General features: G+C 44.4%; 1 long non-coding RNA gene across 4 annotated transcripts; it reads left to right on the top strand.

The window, feature by feature from the left end:
* Window positions 1–1,325: 1,325 nt before the first annotated feature.
* On the top strand, window positions 1,326–7,657 carry LOC125545284 (uncharacterized). Of its 4 annotated transcripts, none has more exons than XR_015598619.1 (9): window positions 1,326–1,835; window positions 2,354–2,552; window positions 2,811–2,982; window positions 3,691–3,745; window positions 3,953–4,028; window positions 4,156–4,229; window positions 4,779–4,859; window positions 4,929–6,390; window positions 7,258–7,657. It is a non-coding gene; the product is annotated as an uncharacterized LOC125545284 (long non-coding RNA). The 4 variants fall into 4 exon arrangements; XR_015598618.1 differs by having other exon boundaries at window positions 3,673–3,745; XR_015598617.1 differs by lacking the exon at window positions 3,691–3,745 and having other exon boundaries at window positions 1,327–1,835; window positions 4,779–4,840.
* Window positions 7,658–13,173: the final 5,516 nt, after the last annotated feature.

Below are 13,173 nucleotides of genomic sequence, written 5' to 3'. Positions count from 1 at the left end.
ATGCCCCACCGGGGGCATTTTCGTCATATCACTTGCACGGGGTATAAAAGGGCCGGCCCGCGAGGAGATGACCTAGCCGGCTCCCCTCCCCCTCTCGCGCGCCTCCCCTCCCTCTCTCTCGTTCCCCTCCCCTCCCCTCGCCTCCCCTCCCGCACGCCTCCTCTCCTCCCGCCCACATCGTCGCTGCCGTCGCCGCCACCCGCCTCCCCGCGCCGTCGGCGGCCAGATCCACCGCAGTAAAGCCCCCCTCCCCAAAAGCGGAGGGAGGACGAGGAGCACCATGGCAGCGGCAGCGGGGAGGAGCAGCAGAGTGGGCGCCCGCCCTGCCTGTCCGCGAGCTGGTCCCCGGCCAGATCCACCGCAGCAAAGCCCCCCTCCCCAAAAGCGGAGGGAGGACGAGGAGCACCACGGCGGCGGCAGCGGGGAGGAGCAGCAGCATGGCAAGGCGGCGGCGAGTGGGCGCCCGCCCTCCCCGTCTGCGAGCTGGTCCCCGGGCACGGCGGCGACTCCCGAGCCCTCCTGCTCCGACCCCGCGGAGTGCTCGAGTCTGGAGGGGCAGCAGACGGTGGTGGGCGCTTGCGCCGCCGCCATCTCGTTCGTCCTGCCCGCCTGACCCCCAACGCTCACTTCCCCGGCGTCATCGCCGTCGTCCACAACCACCGCCACTGCGCCCCCACCCTCTCCCCATCGCTGCAAGGCCCCACCTTCTCCCAATCCCCCCACCCTTCTCTCCCGTGGCCAGTGGATTCGCCCCTCGCGGGATTGATTCTTGTGTTTGTATTTGTTGGATTGCTTGCTTATGTCTAATGAAGAGAGTATATGTCCTGCCGTATACCTAGAACTCTTATGTTTGGTTAATTATTTTGATTTAGTTCCTTAGGTTAATATAATTTTATTGTGGTTTTTTACAGATGTTTCATTTTACCTAGGGATAAAAAGTGCAATATAAAGGTTCATTAAACAAACTGAACTTATATATGATCATTTAGGTGCTGAATTTGTCTATCTTCATTTCCCCTCGAGTGGATAAACATATAGTGGAAGGAGGGCTTCTATGTCATACCCATGCCTTCATATTTAGTTCCATGCTAAAGGATCACTAAATCTCGGCTCCTCCATTGTTTTTCTTATCAAACTAGAGGGCTTCATAAATATTGTATATATGTCTTACCAAGACATTTTCTAAGTAACATAGTGAGTTCAAATTGTTTTTTCTGTAACCTTTGATAGAAGGATCCACACATGTTTTGTTTTCTGCGTGTATATTTGTGCTACCAAGATTGCATTATATTTTCCGAGTCCAGAGAGATGGACATTGCTCATGATGGCAATCAGTGTTATGTTTACTTGATAATCCTTAATTTTCCAATTCACAGCTTTGTGTACTGCTGTTATACACACACTTCCAGAAGAAATATCAGATTTTGTTCTTTCTTCTTTTAAAATTAAATATGCTTGAATTTCCTTTTGTCGATTTCTAAACTCACCTTCCTGATAGTTTCCATACATGCATATACCCTTTTTGGTCATTATAGAAATATATTGTTTTAACGATGCCTGTTAGCTACATATGTCAGAATGTAACTAATTAATTTTACTTCTCGCGAAGTATATTTTCTTTTGTTTCAATAAGAATTATGCACAACTCGATATTTAAAGGTGCATTTGTCTAATTTTCTTTATTTCAAAACTGCATATGCAGGAGAGGCTCACACTAAGGGAGGGCTAAATTGTGAGATATCCTTGTTTGGTCCTTTCCATATACCTACAAGGCATGAATCAAGATGGCATGGTTTATCATTGAACTGAATGCTTCCATGGAACTTTGGTTTCAGGTGATAACATGAATATATACTTTCTATGGTTTGGCTAGATGGTCCTTCTAGATTTTGTCTGATTGTGTACAAGTAGTCGGGTTATAATTACCAAAACTTACTATTTTCGACCGTGGCTGTTACTACCTTAAACAACGCTGATTTTCTTTTAGTACTACAGTTGTTGCCCACTGCCGCCACGTCCGTCCAGCTAGCGCGTCACATCTGCCACTTCTCCTCCACAGTGTTTAACATAGGTAGCACGTGGGTTGTGCCTATGTGAGCCATGACGGTGCTGCCCGCACCCCTGCCTCATTCGTGAGCATCACCAAGCACTAGGAGTCTAGGACTGACATGTAACTGGAGTATTAAGTACTGAGTTTCAATACACCACGTCGATTAACCTCTGTCCAAGGCGAACATGAGAATGATACTCTAGATATGGTCTCACTTATTCTGGTTCACAAAATGCAGTAGGTAAGGAATTGATTTATATTTTCCATTACATTTGGTCATAAGATTTTACTTTGCTTTGCCAGGAGAGTTTCACTTCATGTAGCGGCGTGGATGTCCAGGGAAGTGGTTCCTCGCCGGCTGGATGGCGTTCAGGCGCAACCCCGGCGCCCACTGATTACTGGCTCAGCTACAACCTTCCTCGGTGATCTCCAACTTCCTCTTGCTCCTCAATTTCTGTTTGGGGAATTCTTCAATTGATAAATTGAAATGACTGCTGGTTAGGTAATTAGTTTACTGAAAAGATAGGCCATTGTCGTTTAATATAGTTTTTGGTCTCATTAACAACACACGTTGGTGTCAAGACGAGCGACATGGCCTGTTATGATCAACAACTTCTGAGTCATAGGATTTGATGCATTATTCTGTGTGAAAAGGGGCAATGAATGCGTGAATTAAGTTTTTTTGGTTTGAAGCAACTAGCAATTTCTATGTATAACTATACTAATAGATGAGAGCATGTGTGCATATGTGGTTTTCAAGGAGAATTATGTGACCGTGGCGTTCGTGCTCGTCGGCGGGACGATGCAAGGCGCAACTCCGACGCGGTCGCGTGGTGGATGTGCGGTGTAGGAAGCGGTTCCTTGCCGGTTGGACGGCGTTCACGTGCAACCCCGGCGTGCAGTGAGTACTGCCTCGGCTACAACCTCCCTCGGTGAGCTCCATCTTCCTCCTTCTCCTCTGCTTTGGCTACTGTATGGGACATGGCCATCCAGAGATAAGAATAGAAGCTCTCCTTCCGGCTCCTCAGCGATTTGGGCTCCTGGCCGTTGGATCTGCGCGCTTGATGCGATCCGAGCCGTCGGATCGAGCCCTGGAACGACCTCGTCCGTCGGATAAAAAATAGTTACTGCTGGAATGAACAGTTTCACCTCGACCATGCCACCGCGCGTAAATAGCCTGCCCCACCGGGGGCATTCTCGCCATTTCGCTTTGTCTGTGGCTGGCGTTCGTGCTAGGGCGATGATGATTAACTGTGGCTGGAATAAGTGTGCCTTCGAGCAATCAAGGCACCTGTGGGCATCAAGTTGGATCCTCCATGTTGTCTCTAGAATCCTTTTTGATCCTGTGATACCTATTGATCTGTCCTTGGATGGTCATTCTTGTTGAGTGATAACCAGGGCAGCTCCATTGTGTAAACAGATTGATCTGGTGATAAGAGATGATGGGGATAGGTTATATGATCGAGAAAAGGCGAATCTGAGCCCACTATGCAATAAAACTGCAGCTACCTCCCCTAATGTGTGTAGTATTGAAGGCAAAAGAGAACTTTTAATGTCTTGCTACTTTAAAATTCCAAAAAGGTGCATTCTTCCTTTGCTGGTTACTAATTCTTCATCTTAAGGTGACCCCATTTATATAGTGGTTCTATCCATCTGATTTGAACTGGGAGAGGGCCACTGATTCTTGATCTTAAGGTGACCCCATTTTTCTATGCCTCATGCTCATGTTGCTCTATGTTCCCTTTTAAAGATTCTTGCTTGCATTTTGGGTTGGTTTTCTGCTCTATGTTCCCTTTTAGCATTTCTTTCCGATGTTGCTGCATTCTCTTTTTTGTATATTACATGTTCTTTTTGTATCTCATTCTGCATGTAACATAACTAAATAATACATTGAGATGAAAGGTTATATCTGATATCATTGAGAGGAGCAGGCCAACATCCCTACCTCCCTCTTCAACTCCCACCCAATACAATTGTGGTGAGCCCCCCCCCCCCTCTCATTCTGGTTAACTGCAGCTCATCCATGGTTTTGTTTTGGACCGTCTAAATTCTGGTTAACTGCAGCTCATCCATGGTTGTACCTTTTCCTCTTTTTCCCCTTGCAGATTGGTCCGCTGTCTACAGGTGCTCGTTATTCTGGCCAGTTTGTCGTGCTCTATCTTCGACCACCTCTTTGCAGGTTGTCCCCTTCTCCCCCTCTCTTCTATGCTTTCCAGGCTTAGGCTTACATTTCTTCCTGTATGAAGCGACTGTTAGATTTTGTTTGGACAATGGATGTATCTGCTTTTTGTTCTCTTATTGGTAGAAGCCTAGCATGTAAAACTATTATCCCCTGCCTTTATTTTTGTGCTTGCTTGGCATTTGGAATTGGGCATTTTGGTCACTTCTATAGATCCTGGTAGGACCTAGCATTTTGGTCACTTCTATAGATCCTGGTTGTGCTCAAATTTACACGGGGTGGCTGTCTCTCTTCTATACTTCTATAGATCAGGTTTCTCCGCTTATGTTTAGCCTTTGTTAGGTATACCTCTTTGCTGTCTTGATGTGCGCATGTGCTACCTTCTAATATTCATGCCTCATTGCATTCTAATATTTTCCTTGCTTGTACTCAGGTTCCAGCTGTTATTTCAATGCATCTTATTCATGGATGCATGCTTTACATGCTCTTCTAGCATTTGTTTGTTCTTGTGTTGCTTTCTCTTATCTCCTGACTGCCTCTTGAGTGCAGGAAAATGCCTCAATTAATTAGTTTGTCGCTCCGTTAGTCGCCATGGTCAGATGATGCTTCAGGTTTGCACTTCACATTGAGGTATTGGCCTGGTTACTAGCATAGGTTTTCCTGTTGCCACTTACTGCAATTTCATTATTGATTTGATAGGAAAACTGGTGTTTATCTACATGAGGGACCTGGTTGTATTACCTACTACATGCATCGTTAACTGGGCACCAAAAAACCTAGATTGTGCATCTCTGTTTGTTCATGTGGTGATTATCCTATTGTTTTCGGCATCAGTGAGTTATCTCTTCCCTGTGTTTTTTGCGTGAAGTCTTAGCCAACACCCAAGGTTCTGTTCCTGTGTAATTATTTTGCATTGTTTCAGTTTGTTGTATTACGATGCCTATTTTGCAGTCACACAATCCAAATGTAATAGTAGGGAGAAAGATGATGATGTTGTGCTTTATATCACAATTCAAATTCTAGAGTCGCACTTTTTGTTGATTAATCATTCTGACCAGTAATGATTATTCCTCTTTGTTTTATTGTACTGTTGGCCAATTAAAAAAATTGTAGGTGTATATTTTCTGTATGGTATATATTATGCGAGTTATTTCTAACGCATCTTGATTTTATTTTAGAATCATCTAACTCAAGCTCATGCCTTTGATCTTTGTTAACTAAAGCTTCTGTTATATTGGATATCAAATTATCTACACTTGAACTTAAGATGTGATGTATCATACTAGATTTTCACTCCTTTAAAAAATCTTAGTTAGCATTCAGATTTTTTTAGAATAGATGCTCCTATATTTTTGTCAGCGCTTGATGTACTTTGTTTAAATGTTTCTTCCTGGTAGGATCGATTGTAAACAGTGGATGAATGCATACCTTTTCAAGCTTAAGCATTTGGTGTTTGGTGATGTGGTATTTTCTCTTTAAAGACGTTCCTACTACTTTCTTTTTTGATAAATAGACAAGTTGGATCCAGTGTATGTCCATGTGTGTGCCTTGGTTCAGTACGCAATGAAATCTGGGAAAGTGGCTTCTGTTTAACATTGTCATGAAAGATACATTCACATGTCTTGAACTTTCTATCTTGGTTCTATTTGTATTGTTAGTTTCAAAAGATATATTCACTTCTTTGCGACTTTTATCTCTATAACATGTCTACTCTTCGTTTAGATATATTTTTTATTCCAGCTATGTTGTTGTGAGGGAGCAGGCTTCTTATGGGGAATGGTGATGATTTCTTGAGCTTTCATTTTGTTCTCCTTTCTATCCCAAACATAGTTTTCGCAGAGTCGATGTATGTGCCGGTTTGCCCGGATAATCCATGTAGCGGTTAGTCTGTTTTTATTCATATAATTACTGGACTCCTATAAAAAACACGGAGATGTACTGCGCTATATGTTCTCTGATCCGTTGAGCCCAAACATGTACAAGTGGATCTGATCGTTAGATTTTAATTATATTTTGGACGTTGTCATAGCTAGCAATATATAGTGCAGTTTACTTTCTTTGTCCTCTTGTGGCCACTAACTAAATCTTTTGTGTTTTCTTCTTTTGCTCAGGGCCCTATGCTCCTATAGCTTGAATTAGGGTGGTGCCAGTGATTCACAAGGTAATTTCACCTCCTTTGAAAATAAAGTGTCTCCGTGCTTCACTTTTGGCCACTTTGATTCTAATGCACATATGTGCATTCCTTTTTTGTCATTTATGCGAATTGTGTACTTCTACAATGACAAATCGGTATATTTTAGCTGTATGTTGTTGAGTCATTTAAAATGGATGCAGAACCCTACATTATAAGTTGATCATGCTGATTTATAATACCTCTGATCCATAATAGGTGTCGCAGTTTTGAACATTTTGGATCGGAGGGAGTAGTTTTGTTGCCTACTATTGGTGTAAAGCTCTTGCTCTAGGCTCACACGATCTAATTATTGTTCTATATAGAACACCACCTCAATTTTCTACAGAAATATGTTGCCCCAATATGCCTAATTTTATATTCAGAGGTAGCATTGATGCACTTGCCTCCTTCAAAAGGCCATATGTGTTGCTTTGTGCTACTTCTCTTTCATATCCAGTTATTTAGAAATAGCTATGGTAACTTTTTCTATTGCATTCATTTAGCTGCATTTTAGATTCAGTCTGTTTTCTTAACTACTTATTATAGTGTCACATGAACCTTTCTTTTACTGGCCTACATGAACAGTGCGAACACTGGTTCTTTATAAAGGCGTTATAAAGATGTAGGTACTCTTCAAAGCAATTAGAAAGAAATAAAGCCTCAATCAACGTAGTTCAGAGGATAGAGCCCATGGTGGCTACCATTGATGTCTGAATTGTGAAGTACAATCTTCTGCACTTTGCTCTACAGGCACAGTGTTACTAATTTGTGTTCAATCTCAGTATTCCATTTATCTAAATTTTGTATAGTTTGCATAGTGCTTAGGTTCATTAGCTAATTATATTGTTTTTGTAGATCTTCCATATTATCATTAGCAAGGTGAAGTCATTCAAGTATTGGCCACTACTATCTGCATTAGCTTCGTCTCAGAAAATAACCTTTTCACTTGGAAGGAGGAAGTAGGAGTTCTCAGTAATGGTTAACTACAAGCTACAGTAGATGTTCTTTGATTAACAAAGACAAATGTCCTACTATTATCGATGTTTCCAAAGCTTCGTTCTCAATTTGTCTGTTATCTCATTATGTTTATGAGCAGCTCCAAAATCTGACACTTATGCTTGCCAGTATGAACTTCTTGGCTATATTTTATAGAACTTATGTCTTGACGCTTTGTACTGAACTTGATGCAGTCCAATTCAAGTCAGTTGTCCTGAGCAAGCACTATGTCTTGCTTTTGGTACACTTTGTGCCTTTATGCTTTGTAGTAAAGTTCAAGGCTAGTTGTCTTGGGAACAACTATACCATGCTTCTGGTATATCATTAATTTGTATGCTCTATGCTAAACTCAGTTATCTAGGCAACAACTATATTACTTACTGTTTGTGATATGTACAAAATAAATTTAGCTTGAGTGATTGCTCTGATTTTCTTTGGATGCACAAAATGCTTTGTTATATTTGAGTTTTATACGTTGGGTCATTGTGCTGAGCCAGGCACCGGTGCGCCAGGGCGCACTTCCGATCTAGTGGTCAAGATTCGAGCTTCACTAAGCCGTTGTACGAAGACGTAGGAGCAGGAAACATCAATTGACGATAATATCAGTTCAGATCATATGCCTAAACTTCCTGCCGCCCATTGCTATTCCACTGGCGGAGCCACGGAGGAATGGAATGGTCAAGATTCGAGCTTCGCTGCTACAAGCCATTGTACGAAGAAAACCGACGAAAAAACCGTCGAGTCCCACGCGACAGTGTCCGAACGGGCGAAAGCGTGCGGCTCTATGCACGTACCCACCCTGCGCCTGCATGTGCTCGCATGGAAGATGGAGGAGGAGCACAGTCGTAAAGTGAGACTGCTGGACGGGCCCGCGCCCTCGCCCTCGCCACTGTCCTGCCACTGTGCGCATTCATCAAGGCTTTGCTTGGCTTTCGTCTGCCTGCATGCATGCAATATGCAAGCCGATGCTAGCTAGTCACGCTAAGCTGGCTCTACGAGAGAGGGAGCGAACCCTAGAGTAAGTAGGGGTACGTAACAACAAAAGCATAACCCCGCAGGAGGAGTTGTTCCGTCGCCCAGTACTGCGCTTTCGGCTTTCGTACGCATCTTTCCCCTCCCTTCTCCCCCTGCTACGGGCGGACAGCTGATGAGTGGATAGATGGACGTGAGGCTAGAGCTGACTTGCTGCCTCACGGAAACAGTGGCCAAGTCGCTTCCCCCGCCATTACGTGGCTGCTAATCATGGCGTGGCCTACTGCTGGCCGACGCGTGGCGCCCAGCTCTGCTCCGTAACGGCCGTATCCCGGGAAGCGCCGCGGCGTGCAATCGCGCGGCGGTTCTCCGCGCTCCTGCCGTGCTACGGGGCCGGAGACGGGGACGGGAATCGGCGGGGGGCCACCTGTCGGCGTGTCGAGGACTCGAAGTGTAGGAGGGAGCGGGTGCGCGGGGGCCGAGACGCCGATGCGGGACGGGCCGTGGGCCAGGGGCTGTGCTATGTTCGGTCATGTCACGGGAGGGGGGCCAGGGCCCCGCCGGGGGTGGTGATTGCTTGCCCGCGGGCGGCCAATGTGAGAGCTCTGTTTGGTTCGCATTGAAGCGCGCGTATCGGATGAATGATTTGCTCTGCTGTGCTGCCGCTGACGACGCTTCCCTGGGACTACTAGGGCTGCTAGGCTAGCTTCGCACGCGTTGCGTGGCCACCATGCCCGCACCGCTCGGCCTTTCTCATGGCCTACGCAAGCGGCCAAAGGGGGGAGGAGCGGGAGTCCGTTCCATTGTGGATCTCTCATGTGCACTCGCTTTCGGCAAATCCTCGATTCGTCACCCTGACAGCACCGGGGACTGCTCGTGGGGGTGCATTGATTTGTTCATTTAGGAGCACGCACGACCCACAGTTGCATCTACTAGTAGTAGGTACAGTAACAGTTAGTGCCAGTATGAATTAATCCCTCTGCACATGGAATGTCTTCTACTCTTGGACTGGACCAGTCAAACCGGCCCACACAAGTGTAACCGCGCAATGTAGTCCTAGTTTTTAGATCAAACGAATAATGCCAGAATCTTTCTTTCTGCATGACCACTCGCAGAATCAGGCATCTGGTTCCCGGCACGAGCTTGCAGGAGAACAGGGAGCAGCGCCGGTAAAAACCTGGCCATGGTTAATTTATCGCTGGCACCAAACCTGCCCAAATAAGCCACGGGCCTCGGGCTGGCCCATGAGCACACGTGTTTGTCCCATCATTGGCCCAGCACGCCACGTGCCTAGACAGGCCATGCCCGGCACACGGCGTTGCGATGTCAGGCCCGCACATCCGTTTTCTTTTTACCAGCAAAAATGTCCGTGTGTTGCAACGGGAAAAAATATAATTGACTCTCTTAGCATAGGCTAAAATGAAAAACATTATTTAATTTTTGATGTAATGATGATGCTTTATTTGATCAAAAAATTGTAATCGGTGCTAGAAACAACAATTGATTTAAAGAAAAGCATTCCGAAAGTACACCTTGTAATTTGAACGATTGATCATGAACATTTTTAGAATTTAATTTGAGGCGTCCTTCTGTTTTATTTTTATTGCTTTTCTCAATTCCATTCCAACCTTTCCCAAACCCCCCCTTTTCTAATTCAAGCTTGGCCTCCAAAATTTGACACAAATTCTTTCATCATTTAATGATTTTTTTGGCACTTCTAACTCACACGTCTAGTTTTTGGGTGGGCTAACTATAAATCTTAGGATCTTCATAAAAGGTTTCAAAATTTTCCAACCACCCTGACTCTTTCTTTTTCCTCTTTTTTCCTTCTCTCTATTTTCTGTAAATGGGATAGAAGAGAGAAAAAGAATTGAGGAGAGACAGCCCAAGCCCAACCTGCAAGGCCCGTCCTACCTAAGGCCCAGGTTGGGTCGCCTCCTTCTTAACCCTAGCCTCGCACCCACTCCTCTCGATCTTATCCCTCGTCTCCCTATTTTTATGTTCCATCTTTGTACATATTGACTCTCTCCTTCTTCAGATCGACTCAAATGGCCATTTTTTCTGTATCTTTGGATCGACTCTTTTTTTAGAGATGCCCCTCTGTTATTTCCTCATGTTCGATTGGTGATTCGAATCTCCTCTTTGCTCCAATTTTTTCTGTATTACACACCTTTCTTCATTTCTCTGGCTAAATGTGAACCATATTTCATCCTCTCTTTGTTGGCTTGTTGATCTTGTTACTCAGGAACGTATATAAGTTAGTAGGATTTTATGTAAACAAATAGGGTGAGACTATTCATTGGTATCTGAATTTTAGCACATGCATAAGAATTTGTAAGGCAGGAGAACAGATGGTAAGGTCGATTACCGAGTAATATTTTCTTGGCTCATAACAAAAATTATGGCCGATGTAACATGAAGCTGGAAATAACGTATACGAAACTGAATGGACGAATAGACGTATACAAAACCGAACAGACTGTGGATTGAATAACAAAAAACACACGGGGTTTACACATAATTAGCGATGATGAGCGGGCAAAAGCAATAACCACTTTATTATTAGGGAAAGGTAATAGACCCAAAACCGAGCCAAAACACAAGCCATTAGGCCAAAGAGCACTATGCCACACCGGCCAAACGTGTTGTGTGTTGGCTCGTTTGCTAGAGGGGTCATGCCTGGGCTTGGGGCGCGACACGGCCTGATTAGTAAGCGTGTCCTGGTGGGTCCTACTGTGACAGGCACGTTTAGCCTTGGCTGGGCCGGGCCGACCCATCTGGCCAAGTCTGGCTGCCACCATGATCATCTCAAGCTTCCCTGGACCGGCCTCCACAAACACAGGTGGCGGATCGGCGATAAGGGAGGCCCACGAGGTGATATGCTTGCAACAACAACGATGAAGAGCGGTTTCGAGGTCTGAGAATTGTCAGCTTAATCTCATCACCTCTTCTTTTTAAAAACAATGGTGGAACCAAAGGGGGGGCGGTGGACCAACTCATATTGTTGGCGTGATGCCAGTAACATTATCTAGGAAGGTTGGCAATACCGTGTGAGACGGGAGCCCACATACTCAAATTGCATTATGGGTGATCGCGTGATATGATCTACCCCGGACAATTTTGTGAGAAAGTATGTCCAGCTATTAGAGTAAACCACTACTAAAATAATAGGGCAAAACTATATTTTCTGCATAGAGCCTTGAACCCCACCAGCCAAAGTGCATGTAGGTGAACAAGTTTCCAATGAACCGTGGACTTACCAATGCATTCAATGTATTGACCCTAGTGGCTGCAACGTATCACGTTGCAAGTTTACCAAATCGAAGGGGAAAGTACGAAGTAGGGTTACAATGTTATACTCAACTCTTGCCTGTGAGTTGATGGACGCCACAAGACCAGAATATTATCTCTGCCGCATGATTGTGTTGCAAGCTAGCCGACGACCTAAGTAGGTGTGTATTGTGGAACAATGGATCTGCGATGTAATACTATGACATGTGATGTATTCTTGGCATTTGATCACTAACTGTCTGTGCCAGATATCGATCCAGGGACCGACACACAAAGTGCAGAGATTCAAGGCCCCTCCCGGGACCCGGTCGTGACACAATGCTCCCAATTTTGTTCAGATATATTAAGTAATTGATCAGAAGTATAAATACTCTGCTTGGAAGGTTGCCCATGATACGTCTCCAACATATCTATAACTTTTGATCGTTCCATGCTATTATATTATCAATCTTGAAAGTTTTATATACACTTTCAAGCAATTTTATATATAATTTTTTGGGACTAACCTATTAACTTAGAGCCCAGTGCTAGTTGTTGTTTTTTGCTTGTTTTTGGTTTCGCGGAATATCAGTACTAAACGAAGTTCAAACACCACGAAACTTTTTAGAGATTTTTTCCTGGACAAAAGAGACAATAGAAGCTTCGGGAGAATACCAAACCATGGACCGTGGGTCCACAAGACACCAGGGTGCGCCTTGGTATATTATGGGCCCCATGTGGCTCCGTTTGACCTAACTCCGCCTCTATAAATTCTCTAAAATTGTGAAACCAACAAAGGAGTCCACGGAATACTTTTTCCACCGCCACAAGTTCCAGGACCACGAGATCCCATTTGGAGGCCTTTTCCGGCACTCTGCTGGAGGGGGATTCGACCACGGAGTGGGCTCTTGATCATCCTTTATGCCCTCCGATGATGCGTGAGTGATTTGCCATAGACCTATGGGTCTATAGTTAGTAGCAAGATGGCTTCTTCTCTCTATTTGATCTTCAATACTATGTTCTCCTTGGTGTCCTTGGAGATCTATTCGATGTAATGAATTTTTGCGGTGTATTTGTTTGGATCCGATGAATTGTGACTTTATGATCAGATCTATCCATGAATATTATTTGAGTTTTCTCTGAACTCTTTTATGCATGATTGTTATAGCCTCGTATTTCTTCTCTGATGGTTTGGTTTGGCCAAGTAGATTGATTTATCTTGCCATGGGAAGAGGTGCTTTGTAATGGGTTCGATCTTGCGGTGCTCAATCCGAGTGACAGAAAGGGACATGCCACGCATGTGTCATTGCTATTAAGGGTAAAAACATGGGATTTATTTCATACATATGTTTATCTTGTCTACATCATGTCATCTTGCTTAAGGCATGACACGTCTCCATCATATCTACTTTCCAAACTCTTTTGCCCTTGTTTTGGACTCTAACTTGCATGATTTGAATGGAACTAACCCGGTCTGACGCTGTTTTCAGCAAAATTGCCATGCTGTTATTTTTGTGTAGAAATAAAAGTCTT

This window comes from Triticum urartu, chromosome 3A (genome assembly GCF_056163025.1).
Source record: "Triticum urartu cultivar PI428250 chromosome 3A, HENAU_Tu73, whole genome shotgun sequence".
Classification (NCBI taxonomy): domain Eukaryota; kingdom Viridiplantae; phylum Streptophyta; class Magnoliopsida; order Poales; family Poaceae; genus Triticum; species Triticum urartu.
The sequence above is the reverse complement of the archived record's forward strand: the minus strand, read 5'-3'. Positions and strand labels throughout refer to the sequence as shown.